Source organism: Canis lupus, chromosome 1 (genome assembly GCF_011100685.1).
Source record: "Canis lupus familiaris isolate Mischka breed German Shepherd chromosome 1, alternate assembly UU_Cfam_GSD_1.0, whole genome shotgun sequence".
In the NCBI taxonomy this organism is placed as follows: domain Eukaryota; kingdom Metazoa; phylum Chordata; class Mammalia; order Carnivora; family Canidae; genus Canis; species Canis lupus.
This window is the reverse complement of record NC_049222.1, coordinates 113560118-113582309: the sequence shown is the minus strand read 5'-3', so window position 1 is coordinate 113582309 and position 22192 is coordinate 113560118. Positions and strand designations below refer to the sequence as shown.

The window sequence follows — 22192 nt, the reverse complement described above, 5'->3', positions numbered from 1 at the left end:
ATAAATAAAAAATTAAAAAAATAAGATAGATAAACCATTAGACAGCTGTATTAAAAATAAAAGAGAAAAGACTCAAATTGATAAAATCGTGAACAAAAGAGGAGAGATCACAACTAATACCAAGGAAATACAAACAATTTTAAAAACGTATTATGAGCAGCTATACTCCAATACATTAGGCAATCTAGAAGAAATGGATGCATTTCTGGAAAACCACAAATTACCAAAACTGAAACAGGAGGAAATAGAAAACTTGAACAGACCAATAACCAGGGAGGAAATTGAAGCAGTCATCAAAAACCTTCCAAGACACAAAAGTCCAGGGACAGATGGCTTCCCAGGGGAATTCTATCAAATGTTTAAAGAACAAACAATACCTATTCTACTAATGCTGTTCCGGAAGATGAAAAGGGATAAAATACTTATAAACTTGTTCTATGAGGCCAGCATCACCTTAATTCCAAAACCAGGGGATCCCTGGGTGGCGCAGCGGTTTGGCGCCTGCCTTTGGCCCAGGGTGCGATCCTGGAGACCCGGGATTGAATCTCACCTCGGGCTGCCAGTGCATGGAGCCTGCTTCTCCCTCTGCCTATGTCTCTGCCTCTCTCTCTCTCTCTCTCTCTGTGACTATCATAAATAAATTTTTAAAAATTCAAAACCAAAGACCCCACCAAAAAGGAGAATTATAGACCAATATCCCTGATGAACACAGATGCAAAAATTCTCAACAAGATACTAGCCAATAGGATCCAACAGTACATTAAGAAGATTATTCACCATGACCAAGTGGGCTTTATCCCTGGGAAGGGACAGGTTGGTTCAAAACTCGTAAAACAATCAATGTGATAGATCACATCAACAAGAGAAAAAACAAGAACCATATGATCCTCTCAATAGATGCAGAGAAAGCATGTGACAAAATACAGCCTCCATTCCTGATCAAAACCCTTCAGAGTGTAGGGATAAGAGGGAACATTCCTCAACATCTTAAAAGCCATCTATGAAAAGTCCACAGCAAATATCATTCTCAGTGGGGGAAAACTCAGAGCCTTTTCTCTAAGATCGGGAACATGACAGGATGTCCACTCTCACCACAGCCATTCAACATAGTACTAGAAGTCCTAGCCTCAGCAATCACGCAACATAAAGAAATAAAAGGCATTCAAATTGGCAAAGAAGAAGTCAAACTCTCCCTCTTTGCAGATGACATGATACTGTACATAGAAAACCCAAAAGACTCCACCCCAAGATTGCTAGAACTCATACAGCAATTCAGCAGTGTGGCAGGATACAAAATCAATGCCCAGAAATCAGTGGCATTTCTATACACTAACAATGAGACTGAAGAAAGAGAAATTAAGGAGTCAATCCCATCTATGATTTCACCCAAAAGCATAAGATACCTACGAATAAACCTAACCAAAGAGATAAAGGATCTATATCCTAAAAACTACAGAACACTTTAATATTGTGAAAATGTCAATGATACCCAGGGCAATTTACACATTTAAAGCAATCCCTATCAAAATACCATGGACTTTCTTCAGAGAGTTCGAACAAGTAATCTTAAGATTTGTGTGGAATCAGAAAAGACCCCAAATAGCCAGGGGAATATTGAAAAAGAAAACTAGAGCCGGGGGCATCACAATGCCAGATTTCAAGTTGTACTACAAAGCTGTGATCATCAAGACAGTGTGGTTCTGGCACAAAAACAGACATTTAGATCAATGGAACAGAATAGAGAACTCAGAAATGGGCCCTCAACTCTATGGTCAACTACTATTCGACAAAGCAGAGAATAATATCCACTGGAAAAAGGATTGTCTCTTCAATAAATGGTGCTGGGGAAATTGGACAGCCACATGCAGAAGAATGAAACTAGACCATTCTCTTACACCACACACAAAGATAAACTCAAAATGGATGAAAGAGCTAAATGTGAGACAAGAACCATCAAAATCCTAGAGGAAAACACAGGCAACACCCTTTTTGAACTTGGCCACCAGCAACTTCTTGCAAGATACATCTATGAAGGCAAGGGAAACAAAAGCAAAAATGAACTATTGGGACTTAACCAAGATAAGAAGCTTTTGCACAGCAAAAGAAACAGTCAACAAAACTAAAAGGCAACCTACAGAATGGGAGATGTTTGCAAATAACATATTAGATAAAGGACTAGTATCCAAGATCTACAAAGAACTTATTGAACTCAACAGCAAAGAAACAAACAATCCAATCATGAAATGGGCAAAAGACATGAACAGAAATTTCACAGAGGAAGACATACGCATGGCCAGCAAACACGAGAAAATGCTCCGCATCACTTGGTATCAGGGAAATACAAATCAAATCTACAATGAGATACCACCTCACACGAGTGAGAATGGGGAAAAATAACAAGACAGGAAACAACAAATGTTGGAGAGGATGTGGAGAAAGGAGAATCCTCTTGCACTGTTGGTGGGGATGTGAACTGGGAGGATCCCTGGGTGTCTCAGCGGTTTAGCTCCTGCCTTTGCCCCAGGGTGTGGTCCTAGAGTCCTGGGATTGAGTCCCACATCGGGGTCCCTGCATGGAGCCTGCTTCTCCCTCTTCTGTGTCTCTGCCTCTCTCTTTCTCTGTTTCTCATGAATAAATAAATAAATTTTTACAAGACTATCTTAAAAAAAAAAAAAAAAAAGGAATGTGAACGGGTACAGCCACTCTGGAAAACTGTGTGGAGGTTCCTCAAAGAGTTAAAAATAGACCTGCCCTACGACCCAGCAATTGCACTGCTGGGGATTTATCCCAAAGATACAGATGCACTGAAAAGCCAAGACACCTGCACCCCAATGTTTATAGCAGCAATGTCCACAATAGCCGAACTTTGGAAGGAGCCTCAGTGTCCATCAAAAGATGAATGGAGGGCAGTCCCGGTGTCGCAGCGGTTTAGCGCCGCCTGCAACCCGGGGCCTGATCCCGGATATCTGGGATCGGGTCCCGCGTCGGGCTCTCTGCATGGAGCCTGCTTCTCCCTCTGCCTGTGTCTCTGCGTCTCTCTCTCTCTCTTCTCTGTGTCTCTATGAATAAATAAATAAATCTTTTAAAAATTAAAAAAAAGATGAATGGATAAAGAAGATGTGGTCTATATATACAATGGAATATTACTCAGCCATTAGAAACGATTAATATCCACCGTTTGCTTCGACGTGGATAGAACTGGAGGGTATTATGCTAAGTGAAGTAAGTCAATAGGAGAAGGACAATTATTAAATGGTTTCACTCATACGAGGAATATAAAAAATAGTGAAAGGGATTAAAGGGGAAAGGAGAGGAAATGAGTGGGAAATATCAGAGAGGGTGACAGCATGAGAGACTCCTAACTCTGGGAAATAAACAAGTGGAAAGGGAGGTGGGCGGGGGGTTGGGGTGACTGTGACCGGCACCGAGGGGGGCACTTGACGGGATGAGCACTGGGTATTATGCTATATGTTGGCAAATTGAATTTCAATTAAAAAAATATACAACCTCCCCCCCCGCCCCCCGCGCACTCTGTTCTGGATCCTAGAACCATAAACAGGGTAAAAATAAAGTCTGTATAACACTTGGAGCTACCTAAATAAAATTTAAGCAGGTTAAGGTTATTTAACCTGTTCTAGAAGGATTTTTCCCCACACATTTCAAGGAATATGGGCATATGTAGAAAAGAATTTAATTCTGTTAAGAAAACACAACCTAGAGAAACTGGGTCTATTAGTAAACATGTTCTGTGCAATATTGAAATATTGTACTATTAAGAGGTACATGTTTCTAGAAATTAAAAAAAAGTGCCATTGTTTAGCTCCTCCTTGGACAGAGGGGTGGTTTTGCTTCTCAGATGGAGCTGTCCACATTCTCTAAGATGACCACCTAGGATGCACCTGCCCTCACAGGTAGATAAGAGAATATAGCATCCTGGCTCATGGGAGAATGAAGGTATATGTTCAAGAAGGAAATCAGGAAAGATTTAGCTAAGAGGTGCCTGAGTGGCGCAGTTGGTTAAGCGTTGGACTGTTGGTTTTGACTCAGGTCATGATCTCAAGGTCTTGAGATCAAGCTCTGCATAGGGCTCTGCACTAAGCGCAGAGTCTGCTTAAGATTCTCTCTCCCTTCTCCTCTCTATGCTCACCTTTCTTCTCTCTCTAAAAATAAGTAAATCTTGCTCACAGTAGCTGCCCCTTTCTGGATGGTCACACTGAGCTAGTACTCGCACCTGGAATCAGGTCGCAATCTCAGCTGCACCTGCAGCCTGCCACCACCTCTGGACCGTGGACCTCCACAAAATGAGCAAGCTTCAGGCCTTCTTGAAAATGTGTAAGCAGGATCCAAGTGTTCTGCACACTGAGGAAATACGCTCCCTGTGGGAATGAGTGGAGAGCATGGGGGGTAAAATACCACCTGCTATTCATAAAACTAAATCAGAAGACAATATCAAGGAAGAAAAAACAGATAGTAAGAAGGTGGAAGAAAACATAAAGACAGACACATCAAAAAAAAAAAAAGGACACAAAATGAAGTGAGGAAAGTGATCTAGAAATTGACAATGAAGCTGTGATTGAGTCAGATACTGACGCCCCTCAAGGAATGGGAGATGAAAATGTAGAGATAACTTAGGAAATGATGGATCAGGCAAATGATAAAAAAAAAAAGTGGCTGCCACCATTGACGCCCTAAATAATGGCGAACTAGAGAAAGCCATTGACTTGTTCACAGATGCCATCAAACTGAATCCTCGCTTGGCCATTCTGTATCCCAAGAGAGCCAGTGTCTTCATTAAATTACAGAAGCCATGGGGCAGCCCCGGTGGCTCAGCGGTTTAGCGCCGCCTTCAGCCCAGGGCGTGATCCTGGAGACCCGGGATTGAGTCCCACGTCGAGCTCCCTGCACGGAGCCTGCTTCTCCTTCTGCCTATGTCTCTGCGTCTCTCTCTCTCTCTGTCTCTCATGAATAAATAAATAAAATCCTTTAAAAAAATTACAGAAGCCAGGGATCCCTGAGTGGCTCAACGGTTAAGTGCCTGCCTTCGGCCCAGGGTGTAATCCTGGAGTCCCAGGATTGAATCCCATATCGGGCTCCTTGCCTGGAACATGCTTCTCTCTCTCTCTGTGTCTCTCATGAATAAATTTTAAAAATCTTTTAAAAATAAATAAATAAATTACAGAAGCCAAATGCCATTCGAGACTCTAACAGAGCTATTGAAATAAATCCTGATTCAGCTCAGCCTTTCAAGTGGTGAGGGAAAGCACACAGGCTTCTGGGTCATTGGGAAGAAGCAGGATATGATCATGACCTTGCTCATAAACTGAATTATGATGAAGATGCTAGTGCAATGCTGAAAGAAGCTCAACTGAGGGCCCAAAAAATTGCTGAACATAGGAAAAAGTATGAGTGAAAACGTGAAGAGCGAGAGAGCAAAGAAAGAATAGAAAGGGTTAAGAAGGCTCAGGAAGAAAATCAGAGAACCCAGAGGGAGGAAGAAGCCAGATGACAATTAGGAACTCAATATGGGGCAGCCCAGGTGGCTCAGTGGTTTAGCGCCACCCTCAGCCCAGGGCGTGATCCTGGAGACCGGGGATCCAGTCCCACGTCAGGCTCCCTGCATGGAGCCTGCTTCTCCCTCTGCCTGTGTCTCTGCCTCTCTCTCGCTCTCTCTGCGTCTCTCATGAATAAATAATAAAAATAAAAATCTTAAAAAAAAAAAAAAGGAACTCAGTATGGCTCTCTCCTAGGTGGCTTTCCTGGGGTAATGCCTAGTAATTTTCCCGGAGGAATGCCTGGAATAGCGGGGGAGGGGTGATGCCTGGAAAGGCAGGAACACCTGGACTCAATGAAATTCTAGTGACCCAGAGGTTTTCACAGCCATGCAGGATCCAGAAGTTATGGTGGCCTTCCAGGATGTAGCCCAGAATCCAGCACATATGTGAAAATATCAGAGCAACCCAAAGGTTATGAACCTCATCAGTAAATAGCCAGCCAAATTTGGAGGTCAAGCATAACATCTTTCTGACAAATAAAGCCCTTGCTGAAGGAAAAGCAACTTTGATCACCTAATAGATGTCGCAATAATACAAACCAGTGTACCTTTGACCTTCTCGTGAAGAAGGCTGGAATGCTGTGAAGCGAATCCTTACCCTCAGCCCCACGCAACTGAAACATTCTACAGTGGTTTGCCATTAGGGTATCCATTCAGATAATGTTTTCCAACTAGGAATTACAAACTTTAAACATTTTTAAAAAGATTTTATTTATTTATTCATGAGAGACACAAAGAGAGAGGCAGAGATACAAGCAGAGGGAGAAGCAGGCTCCCTGCGGGGACCCCAATGTGTGACTTGATCCCAGGACCCTGGGATCACGCCCTGAGCCAAAGGCCGATGGTCAACTGCTGAGCCACCCAGATGTCCTTTAAACACTTTTTAAACTTTAAAAATATTTAAAAACATTAAAAGGGGGTGTTAGTAGTCCCTACATTTCTCTACTAATTATTTCCATTTTTCCCCTTTGGATTATTTGGGCAAGGAACACACTTCAGCATGGAAGATTTATTGCTCAGTTTGAGTGAAATAAAAGTTTATTAGCAGGAGGCAAATATAACACTTAAATAGATGAAGTTTGAGTCGGAGATGTGGTTACTGAGGCATTTTGACTTGTCTTTTTAAACGCTTTATTTTTGAGGGTACCTGGGTGGTTCAGTTGCTTAAGCATCTGCTGTTGGGGTCATCATGCTTAAGCATCATGATCGTGGGGTCCTGGGCTCTTTCCTCAGCGGGGAGCCTGCTTCTCCCTCTCCCTCTGCCTGCAGCTCCCTCTGCTTGTGCTTTCTCTCTCTGTGTCAAATAAATAAATAAAATCTTTTTAAAAAAATAAGTGCTTTATTTTTTAAACACAATTTATTTGTATAAAACCATTGGGACCATCAGTATTACAGTAGGACCTGGGGAGGGACCAGAACTGCGTAGCAGGGCAGCAGCAACCTTACTCCTTTTATATAGTGTGCACCCTTGTGCAGATGCATTTAAATCTTATACTGTGGTGAAGGGATGATTTCTATAATGTACAGTAGAATTGGATTACTTAGCTGTGTTCTTGTCTGATTTACAATATAAATGTTTTGCATTATTTTCACATGGGGAAACAAGGGAATACTTTTCTTTTTATATTTCTGTGGGTTTTTTAAAAAAGAGTTTATTTATTTATTCATGAGAGACACACAGGGAGAGGCAAAGACACAGGCAGAGGGAGGGGCAGGCTCCCTGTGTAGAGCCTGCTGTGGAACTCAAGTCCAGGACCCCAGGATCACGACCTGAGCCAAAGGCAGACACTCAACCACTGAGCCACCCAGGTGCCCCTATATCTGTGTTTAGACTGATCTTTCCTGGCCAGAAAATACCCATCTCTTTGTATGCTTTTTACTTGTTTACACCGCCCCCACCCCAGTACTCTTTTGGGGCTAAAGATGGTCCTTTTTCACGGACATCATCACTACTATCATCATTCACAGCACAATTGTGCAAGCATATGTAATGCTGGGTTTAATATATAATACATGTAGTGATTATGTAAGGTAATACCCACAACAGCTGTAGTTTCTTACTTCGCCAAGCAATTTCATATTTAAGTGTTAGGTTTCCACTTTGGCAAAATTTTACCACATCAAAAGATGCTGGAAGGAGGGATTCCCTCTGGTGTTCCGTCTTCTTCTTAGGATATACCTATTGCAGTTGGAGTTTATCTTATATTATTCATCTTCGTGTTTTGGACAGTATGAGGTTTGAATTCATTGATATACAGAGGGGAACCAAACTTCTTGATCCAACATGAATTATAAAATTGATGAGATCCATGGTTCTTCATTGTAGAATTGATGGCATTATGAGTCACCACGCTCCTATTTAGCTCTTAAATACTGCACCATATCCCCCACCTCTTCTTTTTCTCCCTTCCTCTACTCCAACGATAAAGGAATGATAGATTTTCTGTTGTACATTCAACTCCTACATTAATTAAGACTAAGTCCAAGTGCTATACCAGGAAGTGCTAGGTTTCTACCTATCTTTCCATTTAAAGTGGTGGTGTTTAAAAACAGTTTCAAGGGATGAGGCCCTCTGGACTTTGCTTATTTGAAGAATCAGTGGTAAGAGCAGTGAAGAAAATTCCATGGAATACATTTCTCATATAGCACATTTCTGCAGTCATAAGTAAGTTGATTTGGTTTATAACCCTTTGCAGTACGCAAGCAGATAGAAATGCATCTGTTATATAAGTGAGAAAAGGTTGTATGCTAACTGAGCATGTTTTTTATTTTTTTATTTTTATTTTTTTAATATTTTTTTTATTTATTTATGACAGTCACACAGAGAGAGAGAGAGAGAGAGAGGCAGAGACACAGGCAGAGGGAGAAGCAGGCTCCATGCACCGGGAGCCCGATGTGGGATTCGATCCCAGGTCTCCAGGATCGCGCCCTGGGCCAAAGGCAGGCGCCAAACCGCTGCGCCACCCAGGGATCCCTGAGCATGTTTTTTAAATCCTTTAAAAATACTCAGCATAGGGGTGCCTGGGTGGCTCAGTGGAGCATGTGCCTTTGGCTCAGCTCTTGATCCCACAGCCACGGGATCCAGCTCCCCATGGGGAGCCTGCTCCTCCCTCTGCCTTTGTCTCTGCTTCTCTCTGTGTGTCTCTCCTGAATAAATAAATAAAATCTTTAAGAAAACTCAGCATAGGGCAGCCCCAGTGGCACAGCGTTTTAGCAATGCCTGCAGCCCAGGTGTGATCCTAGAGTCCCAGGATCGAGTCCCACATTGGGCTCCCTACATGGAGCCTGCTTCTCTCTCTGCCCGTGTCTCTGCCTCTCTCTCTCTCTCTCTCTCTCATGTGTCTCTCACGAATAAATAAATAAAAAAATAAAATCTTAAAAAAAAAACTCAGCATATAAACTTGCATTTGAGCTTGCCAGTGTTTTTTATTGCTGTTGTTGTTAATATGTGTTCTCAAATTTTCTAATGTGTGCTGTGAATAACTCAATAACCCGTTCCTTTCTGGTTCCTTATTTGATTTACTTAATTATATATTACTTAAGGACATTCTAACATTGCAGATATTACCATAAACAGGTAAAAGTAAAATTGGTCTTCTGAAAATGTGTCCCAGGTCCTGGAGAGATCATGACCTGAGCCGAAGTCAGACACCTAACCGACCGAGCCACCCAGGCGCCCCTGACTTAAGTTTTTATTTTTAAAGATTTATTTATTTACTCATGAGAGACATAGAGAGAAATAGGCAGAGGGAGAAGCAGGCTCCATGCAGGGAGCCCAGTGCGGGACTCAATTCCAGGACTCCGGGATCAGCCCAGAGCCAAAGGCAGACGCTCAACTGCTGAGCCACCCAGGCGTCCTGAAATCTATTTTTTAAGATCAGCCTAAAAGGCTCACTCTCTGCTGTCGCCCTGTAAAGGGGTGAGTTATACCAAAGATGATCCTTGGCCCAATGAGTGCAGGACAGCCTAGTTGACGCTACTTGTCCTGGCTCAATTATTAAAAAAAAAAAAAAAATTGAGGTGCCTGGGTGGCTCAGTCAGTTGAGCAGCCGACTCTTGATTTCAGCTCAGGTTGCGATCTCAGGGTCATGGGATGGAGGCTCATGTTGGGCTCCTTACTCCTTACTCAGTGGGGAGCCCACTTAAAATTAGCTCTCTCCCAGCATCAGTGCCTGGGTAGCTCAGCAGTTGAGCATCCCCTGTCTGTGTCTCTATCTCTCTCATAAATAAATATGTCTTTTTTTTTAATTACCTCTCTCCCTCTCCCTCTGCCCCTCCCCCAACTCTCTCACTTATATTTTGTCTCTCTTAAATAAATAAAAAATCTTAAAAAAAAAAAAGATTGTATTTTTAAGTAATCTCTACATCCAACATGGAGCTCAAACACAATCCCAAGATCAAGAGTCCCAGGCTCACCAACTGAGCCAGTCAGGCATCCCATGGCTTAATTATTTATAGCGCCTCTTTGGCTCTCAAAACAATCCTGGTGCAGACAATAAATTGTATGGTTTCTAATTTAAATGAGCTTTGATTTTACAGCCCATTTATCTGGGGGGAAAAGTGGCTTTAGGGGCTTTAAGAGTAAGTAGTTAATATCATAAGTAGGTTGAATGCGAGAATCATGGGCTCTTCAAACAACCAAAATATTAACCACTTACTCTGTGACAGGCAATGCTGTCAGTATTTTACAGTGATTAATTCAATCCTTCTACAGCTTCAAGAGGTGAGTACTGTTCTCTCCAATTTGCAGCTGAAGGAATTGAGGTACAGAGATTACCCCTGATAAGTGGGAAAGCCAGGATTTGAAATGCCCGGCTGTTCTGTGCCAGTCTCAGCCTATCAAGAATCAGTGTTGTGGTTGGGCTGGCCCTTGTAATTATTATTAGGATTGCAAGATGCCATTCAGGAAATGGGAAAAATTAAGATTGCTTACAAGACCTAGCAATTACATAGCACACCTGGGGCCACACAGTGAGGTTGCAAGAAGAGAGGGAACCCATGGGCCTGGGGTTCTGCTTTTATTGGGATCTTACAGGTGGTGGCCTAGGATTTTGTAGACTCACTCTTTATTGGTGAATTGGGAGCAGAAGAGCAGAAATTTAAATCAGGGGAAGAGAAAACAAAAATAAGTGGCCCAAATGGTCAGTTCTCAAAATCAACCAAGATCTCTAAAATTAAAGAATCTGAATAGGGGGAGGTGGCCTGACTACCTAGGCCTCTGGCTGGCACTGTGCTTATTTGAGAGAGCCATTGAACTAAATGTCTCAGGAACCAAATCTTAAGTCAGGCACTTGCATTACAAAATGAAAAAGAAAAAAAAATGTGTCAAGGTTTACACTATAACACACCCTGTGATGCCAAGTCTTCAGAGTCAATGGTGAGGCCATTAACTGCTTGGGTTGCAGATGTGCTAAATCAGAGGTAGGGCACATAGTAACCCAGAATGCACTTTTTAAAGATTTATTTATTTATTTGAGAGACAGATTGGGGGAAATAAAAGAAAAAGAAAGAGAGAGAATCTGGGAAGCCTGGGTGGCTCAGTGGTTGAGCACCTGTCTTTGGCCCAGGGCATGATCCTGGAGTCCCAGGATCAAGTCCCACATCCGGCTCCCTGTATGGAGCCTGCTTCTCCCTCTGCCTATGTCTCTGCCTCTCTCTCTCTCTCCCTCTCTGTCTCTCATGAAAATAAATGAAATCTTTAAAAAAGAGAGAGAGAGAGAGAATCTCAAGCAGACTCCAAGCTGAGCACAGAGCTAGACATGGGAATCGATCTCCACTCTGAGATCATGACCTGAGCCGAAATCAAGAGTCAGACACTGAGCCACCCAGGTACCCCTAAACCCAGAAAGTATTATAGTAGCAAAATTTTTTTATGATAGTCACACAGAGAGAGAGAGAGGCAGAGACATAGGCAGAGGGAGAAGCAGGCTCCATGCACCGGGAGCCCAACGTGGGATTCGATTCCGGGTCTCCAGGATCGCGCGCTGGGCCAAAGGCAGGTGCCAAACTGCTGCGCCACCCAGGGATATAGTAGCAAATCTTATAAGAATTATCCAGGAAGCAGTTTGAAATCCAGTCTGTAGACATTGCCTCAACTTGAAAGGGTCTAGCCCTGAAAATAGGTCAGTGACCCTGGGGGGAGTCTGTTCAAGTTTAAAGATTTTATTTATTCATTTGACAGAGAGAGAGAGAGCACAAGCAGGGGAAGCAGCAGAGGGAGAAGAAAAAGCAGGGTCCCTTCTGAGTAGGAAGCCCAATGCAGGGCTCAATCCCAGGACTTTAAGATCATGACCTGAGCCAAAGGCAGATGCTTAACCAATTGAGCCACCCAGGCACCCTGAGAACAGATTCTTATGAAGCTTATGCAAATAACTATATTGCCATGAAAATAAGAATACTCACTGAGAGTTTCCAAATTCTGGATGGATCAAGTAGGAAGAAAAGGTAACTGTCTCATCCTCATTCCCAAAAGTATATTTTACTAAATTGCTGTAAGTCAGAGTAAGCCTAAGAGAAAAAGTGTCCTTAAATCTAGAAAACAAGAATAAAGAACCAGTTCTCTTTCAAAGAAAACGTCATAAAAAAATTGTAATCATCCTCATCACCCCATTCAGTCCTATATAATTAATTCTTGATCTGAACTTTTGCTAACAGTTTTATGAATCCAGTTTTTCCTTAGAGTTCTATCTATTCTTACCCAGTATAGTCATCTGATCTGAAAGTTATCAGAAACTTGTAAGAGGTCTTTTCATGAATCTCTTTGAAGATGAAGCACTTTTACAAAAGCATCAGAGGAAAACAATAACTATAATGACAAAAAGTCTTAAAAATGTCCTTGGTTAAAGATCTGACAAGAGGGAGCCTGGGTGGTTCAGTGGTTGAGTGTCTGCCTTCGGCTCAGGGCATGACCCTGGGTCTGGGGATTTAATCCTGCATTGGGCTCCCTGCAAGGAGTCCTGCTTCTCCCTCTGCCTATGTCTCTACCTCTCTCTGTGTGTCTCTCATGAATGAATAAATAAAATCTTAAAAAAAAAAAGATCTGATGAGAGTTCATTATAATGCAATTGATAAGAAAATTTATTTCTGTGATAAATAATATTTTAAGTTGATAATTGGAATTATGACTGATAATAGTACACATCTGATTTTTTAGGATTCTTGTAATTTCTGGAACACTTATATTAATAACATATATCCATACAAGGATACTCATTAAGAAATTTGGCATTATTTCTTATTTACATTGCTTCCTGTGCAATTTAACATGTCAAATAAGCCCAGTTAATGCAATACCTCTCTTTTTATAAAGAGAAAGAACAAATCCTTTGAGATGTTCCAGGGACCCTCTGAAACATCTCAAAGTTATTTCCAAGGTCAAAAAGACTTTAGTTTTTGTTTGAAGATTTATTTATTTATTTATTTATTTATTTATTTATTTATTTATTTGATTTGAAAGAGAGAGCATGCATAAGTGGGGAAGGGAGGAAGAGGGAGAGGGAGAAGCAGATTCCTCCCTGAGCCCCCGGATATGTGGCTTGATCCAAGCTGAAGGCAGACGCTCAACCAGCTGAGCCACCCAGGCACCCCTCAAAAAGACTTTAGAATTGGATTTTGAGAAGTTTGTGAAAAATATCAAGACGTTTCAGACACTTGACTAAATAGGATCACAGACCATTGTGAAGCAATTCTTAATTATCTAATAACAAAAGTGACAAAATTTTTTTTAAGTAGGCTTCACGCCTGGCTTGAAATAGGGCTTGAACTAACAACCCCGAGATCAAGACCTGAGCTGAGATCAAGAGTCAGACACTTAACCAACTACACCACCCCAGAAGCCCCAAAATGACAAAATACTTTTAAAGCAAATATGGAAGGCTACATTGCTGTGAGCAAAACTTATCTCTTTAAATATTGAGATTCAGTTTTGTTAAGTTATCAAAGACCTGAGTAAGACATGAAGCACAGGAAATTTTCCTTAATTTTTTTATTTATTTAAGTAATCTTTCCACCCAATGTGGAGCTTGAACTCACAACCGTGAGATCAAAAGTCACACACTCCTCTGACTGAGCCAGCTAGTTGCCCCCACAGGAAATTATTTAGATGGGACACAAACTTTTTGCTTTCTAGGCAGATTACTTAAAATGTAAAGAAAATCTTTCACAATTTTTTATCAGGAGCTAACAAATACTTAAAGAAAACGTAGTCCTTTCAGCAGATGAAAGAAAATTGCATACGCATATTATTGATATTAAAGTTTATTTTTTTAAATGCTTATAGGGGATCCCTGGGTGGCACAGTGGTTTAGCGCCTGCCTTTGGCCCAGGGCGCGATCCTGGAGACCCGGGATCGAATCCCACGTCAGGCTCCCGGTGTATGGAGCCTGTTTGTGTCTCTGCCTCTCTCTCTCTCACTAACATAAATAAAAATTTTAAAAATAATAAATAAAATGCTTGTAATAACAATTTGATTTTTGCCAACTTGACCACATAAGGTAAAATTCTCCCTTTCTTTTATTAAAGATTTTATTTATTTATTTATTCATGAGAGACAGAGAGAGAGAGAGAGAGAGAGAGAGGCAGAGACACAAGCAGAGGGAGAAGCAGGCTCCATGCTGGAAGCCTGGTATGGGACTCGATCCCCGGACTCTGGGATCATGCCCTGAGCCAAAGGCAGATGCTCAACCTCTGAGCCACCCAGGCATCCCAAATTCTCCCTTTCTTTCTCTCTCTTCTCGACTTTCTATACCATTTTGTCCTTTATTTTTCCTCTTTCTCATTCTGAAACAAACAGCTTTGCTTTAGGACAAAATCACTTTCATTCCCTTAATAAAAATGCATTTCCAAGGGCTCCTAAGAGGCTCATTGGCTGAGTGCCTGCCTTTGGCTCATGTCATGATCCTGGTGTTCTGGAATCAGGTCCTGCATCAGGCTCCCTGCAGAGAGCTTGCTTCTCTCTCTGCCTATGTCTCTAACTCTCTCTGTGTGTCTCTCATGAATAAATAAATAAAATATTTTTAAAAATGCATTTCCACACTCCCTTATCTTTCTTATTCAAAAATTCATCCTACTTTCCTTATTATTTCTAATAGTTTTTTTAATTTCTAGTAGTTTTAAATTACATTTATTAGAATTTTCAACTCTTAAAACCTTAATTTCTAGTAAAAACTGAGAAGCAATTGTGACCTGCCTCTTATACCAGCATTTTTAGATCAGCAAACTTATTAATACACTTCATAATTTCTAGAAACATACATTTCCTCAAGGCACAGTTTTCAACATGGCACAAGATATGTTTACTAAGAGAGGCAAGTATTTTTATTTCCTCTGTAAGAAGAGGTCAAAAAACAGGTTAACTTAAACTTGTTTAACAATTTGTGGTTTTGTATTCTATCTTATTTGGAAATAATCTAGATATTCAATGAATGTCCCACCACTTAATTTAACTTGTCAAAATTCCACAAAGCTTCAAGTTACCCAAGAGATTTGGGAAAATTTTTAAAAATAATCTCCACACCCACTGTAGGGCTCAAACCCACAACCACAAAATCAAGAGTTGCAAGGTATGTTTTATTTTATTTTATTTATTTATTCATGAGACAGAGAGAGAGAGAGAGAGGTAGAGCCACAGGCAGAGGGAGAAGCAGGCTCCCTGCAGGTAGCCTGATGTGGGACTCGATCCTGGGATTGGGATCATGCCCTGAGCCAAAGGCAGATGCTCAACTGCTAAGCCACCCCAGTGTCCTGCAAGCTATAGTTTTTTATCTCAGTTTCCACTTATCATTTTTCTCCTGTTGCCTTAATCATATATGTTGTCACCAGGAAGTTTTGGGTGATATCACCATGAGCCCTCTTGGTAAGTGGCCACATTCCTTTCCAGGGTGTTCCAAGAGACCTCTCCAGGAGTGGTCTACTCCTGCCTCCACTAGCGTGATATGTGCAGTTTTTGGAGAAAGCCCCCTAGGCTTCTGAAGTCTTAGCATGTTGGTTTGCATGGCCCAGGAAGAGCCCATGGAGTTTTGCATTTACCAAGGAGCTAGTGTGCCTCCCTGGAGTCCTTAGACAGCACTGGCATCAGATGTTCAGGACATAGGTCTCTGTCCATTAATTTTTTTTAGCAACGTCATGCCAGGGATTGGACCCATAAAATCCCATGGGGTCAGGAGACCAACGATTGACTGTAGTAAGTAAAGTGATAGGACAGAGACCACAGACTTTGGTCATGCTCTCCCTCTGCTGGTGCCATTGATTCCTAGTTGTGATGCTAGTTCATTCCTCTGGGTTAGGACACATAGCCTACATGTGACCCATTGATTCAGTGGATTGTCACGGCAGCTGTGACCTTTTGGGTTGGAGACTACAGGCAACGCAAGACAGAAACAAGATGTGAAAGCACATAGCAGCATGACAGACCGCCCCAGCAAGCAGTGCTCCTTTCCTCGATGGTTAGTCACCTGAGTTAGGTGGTTAGTAAACAAGTTCCAGTTAAAGGGAATTTGCCATTAATCACAATGGCAGTTATGCAACACCACCGACTATGCCAATTGTTCTGTGCCATTCTCATCCTGTCAGTATCAATGTTGTGGTTGGGCTGGCTCTTGTAGTTTTTATTAGGATTGCAAGATGCCCTTCAGCACTAACCATCAAGAAATTTTGAAAAAATAAAAGATTTATTATTTATAGGACCTAGCAGTTACACAGCACACCTGGCGCCATACAGTGAGATTGCAAGAAGACAGGGAACCCATGGGCCTGTGGTTCTGTTTTTATTGGAGTCTTAAGGGTGGTGACCTAAGGTTTTGTGGGCTCACTCTTTATTGGTGAATTTAGAGCAGGAGAGCAGAAATGTAAAGCATAGGATGAGAAAAAAAAAAGTGGCCCAAATGGTCCGTTATCAAAATCAACCAAGATCTCTAAAACCAAGGAGACTGAGTAAGGGCAAGTGGACTGACTCTTTCTCTACACGTGTGGCTGGCAGTGGGTTTATTCAAGAGTGTCAGGGTTCATACTGTACCTGCCTCACAATGCTATGCTAGCTCTGTAGTGATGGGGCCCACAATATGGAGCTCTATATTAATAATCACAACATATATTTATTGAGTGCTCACATGGACCATCTTATTTAAGCTTTACAACTGTGGGGAAAGTATGAAAAGCCCTATTTTTTTTAATTTTTATTTATTTATGATAGTCACACACACACACACACACAGAGAGAGAGAGAGAGAGAGAGAGAGGCAGAGACACAGGCAGAGGGAGAAGCAGGCTCCATGCACCGGGAGCCCGACATGGGATTCGATCCCGGGTCTCCGGGATCGTGCCCTGGGCCAAAGGCAGGCGCCAAACCGCTGCGCCACCCAGGGATCCCTGAAAAGCCCTATTTAAGATTTGTTTCCAATTACTGATTTATTTACTTTTAATTATGGTAAAACACGCATAATGTAAAGGTTTACCATTTATCCATTTGTAAGTGTATAGTTCAATAACATTAAGAACACTCATATTGTTCTGCAACCATCACCACCTTCGAATTTCAAAACTTCATAAGAGCTCCTGGGTGGCTCAGTTGGTTAAGCATCTGCTTTCAGCTCAGGTCATGATTCCAGGCTCCTGGGATCAAGACCCATGTCAGGCTCCCTACTCAGTGGGGAGTCTGCATCTCCCTCTCACTCTGCTCCTACCCTCCACTCATGTGTGTGTTCATGTTCTCTCTCTCTAATAAATAAAATATTTTTTTTAAAAAATCTTTCATCTTGCAAAATTGAAACACTGTACCCATTAAACGCTGACTCCTCATTTTCCCCTCCCACCAGCCCCTGGCACCTACCACTCAATTTTCTGTTTCTATGAATGTTTCCATTCTGGGGACCTCATATAAGAGGAATCATGCAGCATTTATCCTTTTATGTCTGGCTAATTTCATTTAGCATAATGTCTTCAAGATTCATCCATACTGTATGTGTCAGAATTTCTTTCCTTTTTGAAACCGAATCATAGCCCCTTGTATGGCTAGACCATGCTTTGTTTATACATCCATCCCCTATGTCAGTTTTATTTATTCACTCACTCAACCAATTTTACTTGCTACCTACTATGTATCTAGGACAAGAGCTACAAATAAAACAGACAAAATTTCCTGCCTTCAAAGGGTTTCCAGTCTGGAGAGTTTGGAAACAGTAAATAAACAAACAAAATATATGTACATCAGATAAATAAAGTAAAAAGGAGACAAAGCAAATGCTGGGCAGAGGGGAGGTCCCCCTGAGAAGGAGAGTATTTGAGCAAAGACCCAGACAAGGTGAGGCTGGAAGTCATTTGGATATGCTGAGTGAGGGAGAGCATTTCAAGCAGAAGAGCTAGCCAGTGCAAAGGTCCTGAGGCAGGTGGGCATGGTGTGTCCTCAAAAGCAAGGGGACCCCAGTAGCTGTAATTAATTAAACAAGAGGAGGATATGTAGGTGAGGAAAAAGGCCTTACTCAAGGTCACACAGTGAGTTGGCAGCAGACCTACAACTTAAATAGGGTCTGCCTGACCTCAGAGCTCAAGTTTTTAGCCATAACATCATTTTGTCTCCCAAATAACCCAGCAATCATTTCCAGGAAGTGGTCATTTACTTTGTACTAATGCTGTGTTTGTACATGACAAGCATTATTATGTATGACTTGATACATGAAACAGAAACTCCAAGAGGTGAAGGAAATGGAAGGGCAGAATTGAAGGCGAGTCTGTCTAAGATTTAACTCCATGCTCTTCCTGGGTATTGCTTCATTGACATATGGAACTATGGAGTCCTTAAATTATGGAAATTCCTGCATTTCAGGAATCTTGGGATCAAGACTGACATGGTTGTAATGCTGGTAAATAGCCACTATTACCCGGAGGATCTACCCTCATGGCTCCCATACGGATCTGACCCACCCCAGCACCTTCAGACCTCCCCAGAATCCAACACCTAAAGAGTTAACACAGGGCTCAGCCTCCCGACTCTGCTCCTCCCACCTATCAGGTGCCTATCTTTATTGTACAGATTTCAGACACCTGTAAAATCACCCCTACTTGGACCTATAATGTGTCATTTCTGGAAGGAGGTGGGATCTTCAGCTCAAAGAATTAACATCAAGTTCACCCAACAAAGGTATAGAACATGGGGCCAAAGCCAAGGTGTCTTCTCAGTAGACATTTCTGCATGCTGGCCTCATCTGAGCCCACCTCTAAGGGCAAATACAGACTCTGGGCACCACGCCCTTAATCTCTGGAGGAAATCCTTTCAGAAGGAGGCCTTAAGGTCAGACCCTGTGCTCCACCCTCTGTAGCATTACTGGAGCCTACCAATATCTGCTTGTGTGGTCCACCAAATTACTTCAGCTATCAGTCCATTCCTTCCAATGAAGGTACAATCATGGGATCCTGTCCTGCTTCTTCTGGTGGACCCTGGTCAACACATTACATGCCCCTCTGAAGTTTGCCTTCTGTGTGGCTGTGGCAGAGGCCTCTGCCTACAAACACCAATACCCAGTGTCCCTCCTCTCCAGGGACACATGCTTGGACAGCATTTCCCAATGTACTTTGCAGGGAGGTGTGGTCATATGATACATTCCGGCCCATGGGATGTGAGCAGAAGTCGTGTTTTCTGACGATTGCAAATCTACTCTCCAAGAACCTCCCACGTGCGATGCTCTTCCTGGCTCTTGCTGGTTGAGTGACAAAGACTCTGTAAATCCAGGAGAGGATGGACCCACAAGACAGAAGGAGTCTGGGTCTCTAAATGATCACATGAAAGTCCATCCACCAACTATGTACAGCTAGCTAGACTTTACATAAGTGAAAAGTAGACTTTTATTGAGTTAAGTCAATGGACTTTGGGAGTCTGTTACAAAAATTGGTATTACTTATCCTAACTAATTCAGTTTTGTCAGTAACTTGGCAAAATCACCTTGCCTCTCTATGAAATGGGAATAATGAGACCCACAGGTTGTTGAGAAGATTAAGTAAGATGATATATGAGTGGGGCATCTGGGTGGCTCAGTTGGTTGAGTGGTCTACCTTCAGCTCAGGTCATGATCCCAGGGTCCTGGGATGGAGCCCAGTGTTGGGTTCCCTGCTCAGTGGGGAGTCTGTTTCTCCCTCTCATTCTGTCCCTCTCTCCCCACTGCCCACGCGCTCTCTCTCAAATAAATAAAATCTTTTTAAAAGTGGGAGGGGGGTGCCTGGGTGGCTCAGTCAGTTAAGCATCTGCCTTTGGCTCAGGTCATCCCAGGGTCTTCAGATCGAGCCCCAAGTCAGGCTCTCTGCTCAGTGGGGATCCTGCTGTTCTCCCTTTTCCTCTGCCTGCTACTCTACTTAGTAGAGTTATGCATTCTATGTGTGTCAAATAAAAAAATAAAATATTTAAAAAGAAAAAGATGGTGTATGATTATCTCTGGGACATAGTCATTTCAATTCAATATGTACTCATCCTTTCCCTTTCTTCCTCTTCTAATATGCGCACAAGAGAGGCTACTAAAACACAGGGACTTCCATAAGTGAGGTATCACAGGAGTCTCGGGATGTGGTGCTCTGTGGATGGGCAGGAGACATAGACTGTGGAGGCAGGGGCATGGCTGAAGTGACCTCTGGAGAACTCCATATCTTATGCTTAGAAATTAAAATATCTCCCCTGGGTCTAAATGAACAGAGCCAGAACAATCTCAAAATAGCAAGTGACTGCCAAAATGTAGATTTTCCAAGAGACTGGAAAATTAGCAGCCTGGGTTCTTATCCTGGTTCCAGAATGAACCTTTACTTTCCAGAATAATCACCAGGAGAAAAGCCAGCAGATGTGAAAATGGATGGTGTTTTGGGGATCTGGTGAAAAGCATGGGTTACTTAGAAAAGAGACATGCGGGAAAGATGGTGGGAGAAGGGTCTGGGGTTCAAGGATGCAAGTCTTCAATGTCAGGCTGAGAAGTGACTGTCATCCAAAGGATGATGGGGAGCCATGGAAGGTTTTAAGCAGGAATGACATGTTCTAGAAAATTCACTGTGGATGGGATCAGTGGATGGTAATTTCCATGACTCCACCAGGAATGTAGGAAGACAGAAGGGGACAGTAGAGGGGCACTGAGTGGCTCAGTTGGTCAAGAATCTGGCTCTGGATTTCAGCTCAGGTCATGACCTCAGAGTCCTGCAATTGAGTTTACTTGTCTCCCTCTCCCTCTGCCTCTCCCCCCACTGGAATAAATAAATATATCTTTTTTTAGAAAAAGAAATGGACAGTAGAGAAGCACAAGCTCAGTAAACATTCATCTCCCTCTCCATATTAGACATTTGAGGACCGCGGGAAGGCATCGTGAGGAAGAGGAAGAGGGTATGAATAGGGACAAAGACTGGACAGCCCATTGTCATCACCTGAACAAAGACAGTTAGTTGCTGCTTCTGATAGGTGATTGTCACTCCATTAGGGGCCTATTGTAGCTCAGGGGTTGCTGCATGGGGCTCCCAAATTCTTGGAAAAATATAGAATATGGATGCATGCCATGTTGGGAAGGATGAGTCCTTTGGATGACTGGGTAGTGGCTGGTTTCCTGGCTTGCCTGTCTAACCTGGAGAGCCGGGGGGGGGGGGGGGGGGGGGGGGGGGGGGGCGGGGCGAGGCAAGTATGGGGAAAGAGATCTTGCATAGCCACCTGTTGTTTTCATATGAGAATCACTTTTTAAAGAATTCATTTGGGGTTAGAGCCCTGATTCCCATCCTCTTAAAATGCGGTGGTGGGGGTGGATGGTGGGAGAGGAATTCTGAGTTCTTGTGTGTAGGCAAAAGTTGATGGGGGTAGGGTAGGAAATACAGAAGGAGAACATCATGCAAGACAACTTATTCTCCTCCTCCTCCTTCTTTCTTCTTCTTCTCCTTCTCCTCCTCCTCCTCCTCCTCCTCCTCCTCCTCCTCCTCCTCCTCCTCCTCCTTCTTCTTCTTCTTCTTCTTCTTGCAAGACAACTTCTATTTGCCTTCTAGATTCACTCTCTGCCCTCCTCCACCTTGCTCTGGGTACCAGAGGCTGGATTGCATGGACAGTCTGATTCCAGTTGGGTGTGGCTAAAGAGAAACCACAACAGAAAATTAGAGGGAAGGAGGGAAGAGGGGAAGGATTGATGCTATGAGCTGGATTCATATGTGGAACCCCTAACCCCTAATCTCTCAGAATTACCATGAGTGAAAATGAGGCCATGAGGGTGGGCCCTAATCCAATCTGACTGAAGTTCTTATAAGAAAAGGATATTTGGGGGATCCCTGGGTGGCGCAGCGGTTTGGCGCCTGCCTTTGGCTCAGGGCGCGATCCTGGAGACCCAGGATCGAATCCCACGTCGGGCTCCCGGTGCATGGAGCCTGCTTCTCCCTCTGCCTATGTCTCTGCGCCTCTCTCTCTCTCTCTCTCTGTGTGTGTAACTATCATAAATAAATAAAAATTTAAAAAAAAAAGAAAAGGATATTTGGGGACACCTGGGTGGCTCATCAGTTGAGCATCTGCTGTCATTTCGTGGCATGATCCTGGGTCTCAGGATCAAGTCCTGCATTGGGCTCTCTGCAAGGAGACTGCTTCTCCTTCTGCCTCTGTCTCTGCCTCTGTCTCTATGTCTCTTATGAATAAATAAATTAAATCTTAAAAAA

At 42.7% G+C, this 22192-nt stretch overlaps 1 pseudogene; it reads left to right on the top strand.

Annotated features, from left to right (window-relative positions):
• The first annotated feature begins 4664 nt into the window (after positions 1–4664).
• On the top strand, positions 4665–6014 carry LOC100683762 (annotated as a pseudogene).
• The last annotated feature ends 16178 nt before the right edge of the window (positions 6015–22192 follow it).